Source organism: Notechis scutatus, chromosome 2 (assembly GCF_049901735.1).
Source record: "Notechis scutatus isolate UNSWTSFEM ecotype Mainland chromosome 2, rNotScu1.2, whole genome shotgun sequence".
NCBI lineage: Eukaryota > Metazoa > Chordata > Lepidosauria > Squamata > Elapidae > Notechis > Notechis scutatus.
In genome coordinates, this window is record NC_142010.1 from 197,332,969 (window position 1) to 197,346,973 (window position 14,005).

Sequence of the window (14,005 nt, forward strand, 5' to 3'; positions counted from 1 at the left end):
CAGCTGGATGACCTTTCTTTCACACTGCCTACCTCAAAAGTTTCTGTGGGGAAAAGAGGAAGGATATGTTTGTGGGATACAAATAAATTAAATAAACCAACCCAATGCTGTGGCAGCTACTTGATTAGTCATGGGAAGAAGGCAGAGAGGAGCAACAAAATATTTTAAATGTCTAATAATTGCTGAAACAGGAGATTTTTAAAGCTTAGAAACCAGACAAAGGTAAATACAGGCATAGATAATACAGGTCTGCACACTATTGCTCTGGCTTAAAAAGAAAGCACTGAACTTATTTTTAAGACATTACAAAAGATACAGCATTTAAAACTGCAACTGGGTTTGTAATTATCAGCCCAATTTACTTCACAGAGTTGTCATTGTATATAAAATAGAAGGCAAGACTATTATGTATGTTTGACACCTGGATTAATAAAAATACTTTGAACAAAAACCTAATAATACACTCCATGTCTAATTTATAAACTTTACATAAAAGAAAAAAAAGTAAAACATTCTGCAGCACTTTACATAATTCAAAATATCACGAGGGAAGGATCATTTGGATGATATGAATGAAAACACAGCTTAATTTCAAGTGATGCCTGTGTGTTTTATTGATTTCAAATTGAATCTAACAATCAAATTTAGCTACCTTCTCTTATTTTGCTTTGGTGCCATCTGTACTTGTGTGAAATGAAATTACTACAAATTAACATCTTAGGCATCAGCAAGTTTCACTATGTTGAATTACGTTCCATGTTCCTACTGCAATTCTGTCTTTGCAACGTCAGCTTTTGTTTTTCTGTACGCCAACAGCGACAACTAGACATCTCAAAAGCATTAATCATAAACCCCATTACTACTCCAAAAGACCCCAGTTCCTCCTCAGCGGCATGTTGAATGCCATGTAACCTGACGACCTTATCATCAGGCAATATATCATCAATGATTTCATATTTTTATCCATATGATTTTCTTGGTAAATAGGAATGGTTTACACCACTGCCTTCTCCTGCACAGAATGAATTCATACCTTGCCATTGTCACTAAGGTGATCATCTTCTTCTCCTGCATCTTCTTAGAATTAGAATTCTTTTTATTGGCCAAGTATGATTGGACACACAAGGAATTTGTCTTGGTGCAAATGCTCTCTGTATACACAAAAGAAAAGATATTTAGATTCTTATATTGCTGCTGCTTTATATAGGTGCCTGCCCGTTTGCTTGGATGACCTTCATTCCTTAGGTGATCTAGCTTGTAATATACTGTATATTCCGGTCAATCTTTGCTGATCCTTATGGGAACATCCCCTTGCTACAACAGAATATATTACCTATAACATTGCAAAAATGCAAAGCACAAGAACCATCAAACCAATCAAAATTTTTCAAGCTACAAAGGTAAATATGAAGATATTTAATTGAACATGAAGGTTACTATACAAGGTGGTGTTTGTTATGAAGTCAGATATTACCTCATGGCAACAACTAAACAGTTAAAGCTGAATTTTAGTCTTTCAGTCAAATATTACATGTCTTAAAGCAGTTAAAATGGCAAAGCATTCAACACTGTTCTGACATGAGATGTCATTTGTTTTCAGACTCATAAAACTTATCCAGATCCCTGTCCCAGATTTAGTTTTGCAGATGCTCAGATTACTTTCAAAGTTAGAAAATAGGCAATATTAAACACAGAGTTTCTTAGTTTGTTCAGATTTTACACAGAAGGGACACACTGCAACCTATTATTCAAAATAATAATGCAGTCTCCCTTCAAATGCTAACACAGTACTTCAAAATTTAAGCCACAAAATTACATATTCAAGAGAAATTCCAAAATTATGTGTCTTACTTTTAAAGGAAATTCTGTAGCTGACAGTAATTTCTGATATGGCTATCTATTACCGAAATATCACAAAGCACCATAAATTCTCCCCGACTATACAGTTTTCTACAAAAGCATCACTATATATCAGATATAAGTGTGTGGAAGGAAAAAAAACTTTCATTGTATACATCCGAGTCAGGATCACCCTATTTTTTCTTGGGCTAGAGGTTGAAAATATTATATAGTGTAATTTTTAGAACTGCTTAGAAGTTAAGTAGTTAAAATTATATAAAGAGACTGTTCTATTTGTAATGAATATTTTTGTGCGCACTGATTACATGGAAAAATCCTCAATAAATCTGAAAATAATTAGGTCAAAACAAGTAATATCATGACTCAATTTTTTCCTAAATAGTCCAATTCAACTCTGAACTGAACGGTTTATGGATACAGATTATTTTTTTGCTTAAGGGAAAAATAATCTTGTCATTAACAAGCACATAAATTATTATGACAAATACTATGTTATAATAAATAGCAAGATTAAAGGAGCAAAAACTATACAAATGTCAGTGTAGTTGCTTTAATACCAGTCTGGGGTAACACAGAATCTTGGAATCTATAAGAAGAATTTCACAGCCTCATTTAAAATAAGTTAATTGAAGCTGAATCTCTCCGAATGATTTGAATTTTTATCAAAATCCATTAAATCACTCAGTGCCTTTAAATTTCTGTAACAGTCATGCTTCAAACACATAGTTCACTTTTCTAAAATAAAACCAATTATCTTCTTCGGTACTCTTGTCCCTCAGCAATTCTAAGAAAAAATATATTCAGAAATGAAAACTTATGAGTCAGAAATTCTCCATTAATTTTACCATAACTCTGTTAAACACATATATTTCTGGAACCAAAGCTTATATGTCCAGGTCACATAGACTTGCCTATTTGCAATCATTAACCACACCATTTATTCAGAATATGGTAAGGTCTTTCGAGAGGCTCTTAAGGCTTACAATTGTTTACAAATTATTCAGAGATCCGGTCTAAAGTTTGTCCACCATCCATTTATGACAGAATGTTTACAATGTATTAATTGCTGGCACCAGTAAGAAAACTGTATAATGGATACCAGCATAAAAATGGCAGATGACACAATTTGGATCTCAACGATGGAGGCAATGATGCATACAATAATCTAGATCTTAATAAAATGATAAAATACAAAGACCTTCTTGATGCGCAAGGAACTTTAAAATCATGGCAAGATCTCCAAGAACAGGGGCTACAAGTAGACCGGTGGGCTTACTTGCAAATTCAAAATAGAGATAGCCAGCACAAGAAAAAATTTGGAATTTATACTAAGGCACAACAAATAGATAAAATTTTATTAGGTCCAGATAAAAAAAATATAACTAAGTTTTATAATTATTTACTAGAGACGGAATTAGAAGAGGAAGTAGTCAAAGGCAACATGATAGCTTGGAGCAGAAACATAGGACGTAGCATTACATTATTAGAATGGGAAAAGGTTTGGACAAGGAATAATAAAATTACAAGATCAGCAGCATATAAAGAAAATGCCTATAAAATGTTTTATAGATGGCATCTCTCACCCTTGAGAATAGCGAAAATGTCTCCTAACATGAATCCGAATTGCTGGAAATGTAAAAAGAAACAGGGAACATTTTTTCATATGTGGTGGTCCTGCATTGAAGTCCAAAGATACTGGCATAGAATAAAAAAGTGGTTAGAGGAAATAACGGAGCAAATTGAATTAAAACCAGAATTCTTCCTATTGGGGATATTTAATAGACAAATTCCTAAAAATGTCAAATATATAATACTGCATATTCTTACTGCAGCCAGAATAACCTTTGCACAATGTTGGAAACAAGCAGATATTCCAACAGAGGAGATGGTTATACAGAAAATAACAGCCTGTGCAGAGATGGACAAGTTAACCTTAGCACTTAAGGAAAAAGAAACATCAGAATATTATAGAAGCTGGGAATGCTGGTATGACTGGATAGAACAAAAATAGAAAATATATTAGTAAATAACGTAAAATGTAAATCAGAATTATATATTCGCAATAAGATGTATTTGTAAATGTATCACCAATATTGATAACAAACAAGGAACCATAGATTGTCGATAGTAGAATTGTTAGTTTTTTAATCATTTTCTTTTTTTCTATTTCTTTTCTTTCTTCTTCTGTGTGTTGTGTTTGTTTGATATTTTGGTTTTGTAATCAATAAAGTTTGTTTAAAAAAAATGGCAGATGACACAGACTGAGCATTTCAGGCCAATGATGTTACAAGACAACTGATGCATTTACAATGCTATAATGCTGCACAATTCTGGTTATAATTCATAACGAAAACTGTTCCTATTACTAACCTTTCCCATTAAGCATCAAGGGGAAGCAATTAGGTATAAAAAATGTTAATGGACCAATGACAATTGTATGCTTAGAATTTTTAGAATTGTCTTTGACCTGAAATCAGAGCTTGTCAGAAAAATGACATTCTGGCTTCTTAGAAGAAAAAGAAGTTAAGATTGTATTCAAACATAATTCCTCTTTTAGTTTAATAGCCAAACCCACTTTCAACAGAAATAATAAGATACATCTGTGAATAATATGCCAAAATTCTAGCAAAAAATGGAAAGCTAGAATTGAATAGAGCCAATGATTCTGACTAAGCAACATGCATTATTTTGAAAATAGCTTGTTTGAAACCCAATGACCAAACTATGACATTAATTCTTTAGATGATCTAAATGCACACTTTTTTGCTGTATTCTATTATTAATAAGCTTGTTTTCTTGTTTACTATAGAAAATAAAATGTATGTTGCATTCTATCTGAGCTTTCTATAAATGTATAGGTTCAATATAGACCCGATAGTCCAAAATTAAAGTTTCAATACCTTACTCACCCAAATCTAAGGAAAATCCAATCAAAGCAAAAGCAAAATCTCAAATGTTATCTTGAAAGATAAATACTGTTCACTACCAAGTTCATAATAAAATTGTAGTTTACTGAGAGCGTAAGGTAAATTAACTGGACTCAATTACACATGGGATACTGGAGAGAAAAATGGATTTAAGCGCCTACTGGACATTCAGCATAACTTTGATAGTACTGAACAAAACAGTATTTCATTCAACCCTCTTATTCTCTTTCCAAAAAAATACTCTTATCGCACTAAAATCTCTAAAAGCAGCTTAGAAATATGCCTGCATGTTGCAAGTCCAAATAATGTAACAAAATTACATTATTTTCAAACTCAATAATCAGCTTTAAATATGTATTGAGTCTATTAACAATTCAAAAAATATTTTAACTTACTTTGTGGGTATATTTATGCCACAAAAATAAAATAATATTTTCCCATAGCAGAATTAGTTTTCATTTCACCCCTCCCAAGAGCTAATGTTTTAAAAATATTTTGTCAATCACAAAATACCCAACTACAGAACCTTATAAAGTAACGTTTGCAATTAACTGCTACTGAAATGTAAACATTGCACAGAAAAGATTTCAGCGACCTTAGCCATTTTAATAGCTTTGCACGATGCCAAACATCGATGCCAAACACAATGCTTTAGAAAGTATTCTACTCAAGATCAGACTTTAACTCTTGTGTTACTGATATTAGCAACTCTAAAGAGCAAATATAATGTACCACTCTGCATTACTTCAGTTTTTCAATTGATCAAAACTATTTCTAGTTCGTAAGCCTGGATAATGAATAAATAAATTTAGTAAATAAACAAACTCTTTTGAAGTTTGCTTTACCATCTCTGTAAAACTGAAATCAGTTCTTCCTCTTCTTTGGAAGGCTGCCTATTTAATATTAAAAACTACATCATCTGTATCACGGGGCCTACAAGGACCCACAGGGGTCAAGTAAATATCCTTACATTACATTGGCCAGGTCCTCTTATCCCCACTACCCAATTTCTGCATAGCTCTCTCTGAATCATCTGGCTGCTTTCTTTATACACAGTCTTCAGGTTATGACCACTCATTCAGTGATAACTCAAGATGCAACAGTGCTGAATGAGAGGGAAATATGACAGTCCTCAGAACTTTGGTCGTCGTAGCATGCCCACAGTCACGGTGATCACAATTTCCAATTTTCCCTGCCACTTTCCCACAAACAAAGTCAATGGTGAAACTAGCAGGAAGTTGGAAGCTGTGTTCACGTGAGGTCCTCATTTACTGACAGCAACCAGGACTGCCAGAATTCATTCATTTATTAAAAAATGTTTATGGCCACCTAACTGACACACCGTAACTCTGGATCAAATTAAAAAATATCAAATATTACAAACATTAAATATAAAAACAAGAACAAAATAAAAAAACCATACACCCCATTTTCCAGCCCTCCCACTCCCTGGTGGCAACAATACAATCATATCATTGTCTCCATATCTGCTTGAAGTCCTCAGGCCTGCAGACAGAACCATATCTTCAGAGCCTTCCTGAAAAGTAACAACATGGGGGGCAATTTTATCTTTGGGGGTGTTTTCCATAGGGAGGGAGCTACCACTGAGAAGGCCCTTGTTTTAGTCCCACCAGGTTTTTTGAATAGATGGAACCTGCAACATGTCCTGCCTTTCTGGTAGGTTGGGTAGATATAACTGGAAAAAGGCAGTCCTTGCCATTACAATTACAATCCCAACTATCATTGTAACCCACAGACTACCTGCAGGTAGGATAGAAGTAAGGGAAGGCATATGATTTCCCCCCCTTTATATATCCTTTATATTTAAAACAATTAAGACGGGAGAAAATAAAAGAGAATTTAATTATTATGATCCTTCTCTTTCATTTGACCTCCGTTTTTAATTAACACCTGGAAGAGAGACTGCTCAAAGAAACTACCTTTCTATTCATTGTTGCAAAAGAATCATTGCAAAACTTCCAGTTTTAACTTCAATCAGATAATTATTTCTCTTTTTTGTCATAGCTGGTTCTCAGTACCCACTAATCCTCATTAATATCTGACCTTCCTAGCTCTGGGGGTGGCAGAGGAAAGAAAAGGTTGCAGAGCTGTAAAACTTGCCCAACAAAAGCAAAGACCTTACAGTCCTTACCACTGTGACAGATGGAGGAGGGGCCCCTGGTGATGTAAATAATTAATAGGAACAATTTAAATAAACACAATGCTGTTTATTATAGTCCTTGTATCTCTTTTCACATCCTTCTGTTTCAGTATCCATCCTGAAAATTCCAAATTAGCCAGCATTGCAAGAATTTCCTGCAGTACAAGTGTTTCTTGCACATATCCTTTCTTACAGCTGCTGCTGTTGGGAAAAGGTGATTCTACTCTGCCTTGCCCTATTTAGGGTTTTTTTTTTTTTTTTGTCAGAAATCTCATTCCTGCCTTGCCTTAGATTTATGCTGGACCTTGGAGATATCTGTTGGGGTCTTTGCCCTTCAGCATGACATCTGTTGAATAAAAAGGAAGCATTTGACAGTGCCTTCATGGACAGGTATAGCCTATCTGAAATCAAAAGAAAAGTCTTTTTAACAGTTGTCTTTGGAAGCAATCCAGGCAATGAATGTCCTGTGTCAATGTATATTTTTTCCTTTTCCCAGCTTCTCGTTTTGGGAAATTATTAGAAACTAAATAGAACTAAATTATTAGGAACTAAATAAAATCCTTTGCCCTTGAATTGTATAATATTTTATCCAATCAGGAATACAATGAACAGGCCAAGTTTTGCCTCAGGACTACTTTTATCTCCCAGAGCATGCAACAAATGGGAGAGAAAGGTTTTGGCCATATCAAAAGTCTAGGTAAGGGGAAGAGCAAGACAAATGAAAGCTTCAGAAATATTAGACCTTACTGAGTGGAATACTACACGTGTCTTAGTGAAGAGAGAGTTTCCTGTATTTGTGGCTAATGATTGTCCATTAGACACAAGGCCTTCATGCTGGCACAAATGAAAATGCACATGCTTCCTATTGCCTATGTCAAGCTGTGGTGATACAGTAATTCACTGAACTTTGGCATCTGAAAGAGCCAATCAAGTTTACCATGACTACATATATGACCTCATCACTTGATTATTATTCTGCTACATGCAACAGTATATATGGACAATGCCTATGAACAACACATTATAATGCCTTGCAAGGAGAACAGAATTACCTGTTTAAGGTAGCATGCGAAGAAGTTTTTTGGCTGCTATTCAAAAAGGAGGTCGGATGTGTTTCCTATGTGTCCTCTTAATGCAACAAGACTGCATTTGCATCTTTAAACAAAATTGCCTTATTTAAAAAGGTGTCCTTTTATGTATACAGCAGACATCTGTTGCTTAGACAGTTAATCCTCGTTTATATCTAACCTTCCTTTGCTGATGCCTAAACTAAGCAACTTTGAGGGTGGAGGGGAAAAAAGAGGTTACAGGGCTATAAAACTGCCCAATGAAAGCAACTCATTACTGGAACTCATCCTGGCAGATGGAGGAGCCCCTGATGCTGTAATTAATGGAGGCAGTTTAAATAAACATGCTGTTTTATTTCAGTTCTGACACCTCTTTTAATATTCTCCTGCTTTGGTATATATCCTACAACTTCTAAAGTAGCCAGCAACAGAAGAATTTCAGGAAAAAAAAACCCATCCTCTTTTAAATCATTTTATGTGGATTTGCCTCCTTTTGCTCTGCCCCTTCTGCCATACCAAAGGGTGGTACCACTTATGCCCAACAAAGAATATAAATCTGTTCTACACTAATTATGCCTTCTATGAGTTCAGTACTATCTAACTCTGTCCATCACTGGGTGCCCTTCAACTGTGTTGGACACATTCATTTTCTTTACTCCCAGCTCCTGTTACAAACATGCCCAGCTTCCACTTATAGTCACTCATCCCTTCACAGCCTATTGTAAATCCCTTAACACCCCCCCACCTTTCTAGCTGGGGTTTCCAGATAGGTGCAGCTAAAGCAGAGAAGACATATAATTCTGATCAACAGCCAGGTAACAATTAGTTAACACATATAAATCACTTTCAACCAAAATGAGTCACATAAGGAAAATACAGACACAATGACCTTTAAAGTAGCAGAAAAACTTTACTGGTTACAGTGTATGTTTCTTCCCATCTCCATTTATTTGATTCTGCCTTTAGCCTGGTATTGGGAACTGTAGGAATGCTACATAAACAGTTTACTTTCTTCCCCAACCTCTCCACAATGCAGAGAAAGGGGGGTGGAGAGTGTTTTTTTAAGCAATCTCTTCTTTCCCTGATTCTTTCCTGCTGGTGGTGCAATTGCATTGTTTTCAATGTGTAGAAGAGCAAACAGTTTACTCTCTTCTAATCCTTTTCTCTCCAATCTCTCTGCTCTATAGGGAGGAGGAAGAATCAGGCAAAGGAGAGATTGCCAACAGAAATAGTTTGTTGTCTCCTCAAGAATGGAGAGAAAGGAACTTCAAGACAGTATTGAAAGCTATTTGCATAGTGCAACTGCTGCTCCCAGGCCAGGCATGAATACATTGCTTTTGATGTGTAGAAGAGAAGTTTAATCTCTTGCAATCCCTTCCTCTCCAATCTCTATACTCTGAACAAAGGAAGAAAAAAGCCTGACAAATCAGGCATAAAATATGTAGTGACTGTAATGCCAACCATATAACTGAGGAATGCTATGAAGGTCATAAATGTTTTAAATATTTATAAATGCATGCTATATCTTAGAAGGGCATTATTTAAAAACAGCAACATCCTTGGGGTTAAGAGAGAGAGAGAGGGAGAGAGAGAGGCTTTGACAGCCTCTAATAAGAAAATGGTTGGCTTTTTAAAAACAAAAAAAGCGGACAAAAAGGACACCCCAGGTGCTTCTATCCAATTTATCCCCGGCTTATTCCGACATTTTCTTGAATAGATGGAACCTGCAACATGTCCTGCCTTTCTGGTAGGTTGGGTAGATATAACTGGAAAAAGGCAGTCCTTGCCATGACAATTCCAATCCCAACTATCATTGTAACCCACAGACTACCTGTAGGTAGGATAGAAGTAAGGGAAGGCATATGATTTCCCCCCCTTTATATATCCTTTATATTTAAAACAATTAAGATGGGAGAAAACAAAAGAGAATTTAATTATTATGATCCTTCTCTTTCATTTTACCTCCGTTTTTAATTAACACCTGGAAGAGAGACTGCTCAAAGAAACTACCTTTCTATTCATTGTTGCAAAAGAATCATTGCAAAACTTCCAGTTTAACTTCAATCAGATAATTATTTCTCTTTTTTGTCATAGCTGGTTCTCAGTACCCACTAATCCTCATTAATATCTGACCTTCCTAGCTCTGGGGGTGGCAGAGGAAAGAAAAGGTTGCAGAGCTGTAAAACTTGCCCAACAAAAGCAAAGACCTTACAGTCCTTACCACTGTGACAGATGGAGGAGGGGCCCCTGGTGATGTAAATAATTAATAGGAACAATTTAAATAAACACAATGCTGTTTATTATAGTCCTTGTATCTCTTTGCACATCCTTCTGTTTCAGTATCCATCCTGAAAATTCCAAATTAGCCATTGCTTATAAAGTTGAAGGTCATAAATAAGGACTACCTGTAATTATATAGGGCACTGGTATCAAACTCATGGTGTCATGCTATAGTCACGTAATGTATCACAACTCCCCCCACCCTTTGCTAAACCAGAAGTGACTTATCCAGTCTGTATCCAGTCTGTGAGCCGTGAGTTTGACAGCCCTGATATATGGGATTGAATGTTTCTGTCATGTTGGGTCTCTTTGTCTTCTTCAGATGACCCTTCTTCTTTGATCCTTAGAGATTTCCTCCTTATGTTTCCTCTCCAAGAGAACTTTTTGAGAAAATTGACTTAGTCCTCTCTGCTTAGGTGCTTCATCTTTGGGTTATGGCTGCTTCACTTGTCTCACACTCCAATGATCTTTGGCAGGTATTTGTATATATAAATATGTAATATGTATGTACATATTTACATAGTCAAAGGCCTAAACAGTGTGCTTAATATAGATAAGAAAAAAATATGTTCATCTGAATATTTTACATTGTTTCCTATAACAAAGCAACACCACTCAATATTATAATGCCATCTCTAGAAAAAAAAAACACCCTCATTTAGTTGTAGTCTGGAGTCACATTCTTCTGCCCAGATGAACTTTAAATGTCCAGGATGTAATATAACTATTATTTAAATCCCAGATCATTCCATAATCATGTTAAAGTCAAAAAGATATAAAACATGTTTTTTTTTTGTTTCCTTATTTTTCAAGAGCAGTGTCATTCTGAATTTATTCCCTAATACATATCATATATATATATGTTGTACTGATAAGCTTATGGAGGATAGCAACTTACAACATAGTGGGCAGCCAATCTGATAACAATGAATCTGAATCATCTGCTAGGTAAGACAGTTACTTCTGTGTCCTTTCCAACTTAAAATCATATATGGAAATCTATGGAAAGAAGATATTTTCTCTCTTCACAGCTATAAACAGGCCTGAGTGTTCCCTTACCAGAGACTCCCTCTATCTTGCTTTTAATTTTTTAAAAATATGGAGTTACCCATTCACACTTCATTTTGCTGTTTGTGAACCAGCTGTTCTTCTGTAGATGTATAATCCTTTAAAAAAAAAAAAAAAAACGACTACTAAATCCCCAACATAATCTGTGATCATTACCCACAAACTACTAACACCTTCCTAGAGTTGCAATTCAACAGTATGAAAAAGAGGAGTAGCCAAAGAAATCTATCAGATCAAGCCAAAAGAAACAGTGACAAACATCAGTTTCCTAAAGTTGGTGCTACCAAAAAACGTCAATTCTGGCTAGATTCTCATGAAGTGCAAAGCCAAATATCGTGGTTTCCTGACTTATGCCAAGAGCCTGTTATGGTGGTGTGTGAGTGCAGCCAGATTGGGCTGCAAACCACAACTTCTTTCCAACCATTCTGAGCAAAAGACGTTCTCACCCCCTCTTTTCTTCCCCCACTCAGAAGCCACAGGACCTTTGTCTCCTTTTGAGAAGAGGACTCATTTCTAGAATGTCAGCTTTATAAGCAGAAAAGGGGGAGGAGGTGGGGGGACAAAGGCCAGAATCAAGTCACACAAGTGATCTTTGGGGAAAAATATAATCTTCCTAAAGTCTGGGACAGGTCACCCCAAAGTTTTAAATATTTATAAATGCATGCTATATCTTAGGAGGGCATTATTTAAAAACAGCAACATCCTTGGGGTTTAAGAGAGAGAGAGAGAGAGAGGCTTTGACAGCCTCTAATAAGAAAATGGTCGGCTTTTTAAAAACAAAAAAAGGCGGACAAAAAGGACACCCCAGGTGCTTCTATCCAATTTATCCCCGGCTTATTCCGACACCTTAGAGGCCGTCTTTCGGTTTCGCTTCTACCAGAGGCTAGGGGGATTTTTGAGGGGTAGGCGGTTCGATGAATTAAGACAAAAAACTCCAAGCTGATCTCTCTCTCTCTCTCTTTCTCTCTCTCTCCCCTTAGAATAAAATGCCAACAACAAGCACGAACGACCGGCAACTTCCCCGCCCTTTTCCTCCTCGTTTGCCTTAAAAATAAATAAATAAAAATAACCACACAGAGAGAGAGATTATTTACCCGGTAATAAATAGGTAATAAAACCTCGGAGAACACCAAAAATTCCCAACAGTTCAACTCTGGAGATTTTTTTTCCCATTGAAGTGGTGCGGGGAAAAAACCCCAAAAGCCCCCCGGGAACTTTTTTTGCCTTTTGCAAAAACTGGCATCTTCAACCGGCCGTCCCGCACCCGCTCCTCCTGCAACGGTGGGCGAGTCTGCACAGACTTGCAAAAAAACGGGCGCCCGGGGAACTTAACTCACCCGGGGTTTGGGGGCTGTCGGCGGAGGCTTCCTCCCAAAGCTCTCGAGAAAACGGCTCCAAGTTTCCCTCGGCTCTATTCCCTCCCCGGGAGGAGGAAGAGGAGCTGCTGCTGTCCTGCTCCCCGCGCGCCCGCCACTGCCGAGCTTGGCCTTCAGTGAGGCTTGCAAGCTCGGTTTCTTTCGCTCGCTCGCTCGCTCTTCGGGTTCTTGCCTTTCCTGCTCTCACTGGTTTCCGGAGGGAGGGAGGGGTGGTGGTGAAAAGAACAGCCGCCACCGCTTCCGCACAGTGTTCCCAGCCGAGCGGGAAGCAGTTAGCAAGCCGCAGGCGACGCGCGCACGCGCGCTACGTCGCCATAGAGAGCGGAGAGGCGGTGGTAGGCTCCTCCCCCCGCCCCGCCCACGGGAGGAGGAAGCAAAACGGCCCGTTCCTCAGGTGGCTTCGGAAAGAAAGCGGGGCTCGGAAGGAAGGCTGGGCGCTTAAATCTTTTAAGAAAGGGGAGCCGTCTCGATAGGCCAGAGATCGCCTAAAATGGACAGAAGCGAAGCTTACTCGGCCACGGGGCTCCGAGCCCCCTCCCCCTTCCTAAGCTTCGCCAAACACGGAACCGTACAACGAACGGTTGCAGGAACTGGGCTTGCCTAGTCTGGTGAAGAGAAGGACCAGGGGAGACACGATAGCGGTCTTCCAATATTTGAGGGGCTGCCACAGAGAGGAAGGGGTCAAGCGATTTTTTTAAAGCTCCTGTAGGCCAGACAAGGAATAATGGATGGAAACTGAACAAGGAGAGATTTAACCTGGAAATAAGGAGAAACTTTGTGACAGTCAGAACAATCAACCAATGGAACAGGTTGCCCTCTGAAGTTGTGGGAGCGCCATCACTTGAGACTTTCAAGAAGAGATTGGACTCCCATCTGCCAGAAATGGTGTAGGGTCTGCCGCTTGGGCTAGATGGACTAGTGGACTAGATCAGCCGTCGCCAAACGGTGGGCCATGGCCCACTGGTGGGCTGTGAGAAAATTTTGGTGGGCCGCAGAGAAATCTCACCCCCAGAGCACCCCCCCAAAGCAATTAATCTAGGCTGCACAGAAACAAAAGGCTGTGCTGCCCACATGGCCCACGGGAACCCTCCCCACCCATTCCTTACCTGGCAAACTTACCTGCTAAATTTGTATTTTTCCTTTTTCCGGCCATCAGCTGTTCTGCTGTGCTGGGAGATTTAGATTAGCTTAGGAAGCAGGAAATGGTTGGATTTCTTGCTTTCTAGCTCGTCTTTAGATCTTTGGCTCTGCTTTTAAGCACAGCCA

General features: G+C 37.9%; 1 protein-coding gene across 2 annotated transcripts in view; it reads right to left on the reverse strand.

The window, feature by feature from the left end:
* JAK2 (Janus kinase 2) overlaps window positions 1-13,025 on the reverse strand; it is a 77,393-nt gene extending 64,368 nt beyond the window's left edge. Inside the window, exons 1-2 of one of the 2 annotated variants that reach the window (XM_087957758.1) lie at window positions 12,701-13,025; window positions 1,034-1,151 (exon numbers count right to left, since the gene is read on the reverse strand). The gene's annotated coding sequence lies outside the window, so the exon portion shown is untranslated. The remainder of the gene's footprint in view (window positions 1-1,033; window positions 1,152-12,700) is intronic. The other variant, XM_087957759.1, reaches the window with a different exon arrangement.
* Window positions 13,026-14,005: the final 980 nt, after the last annotated feature.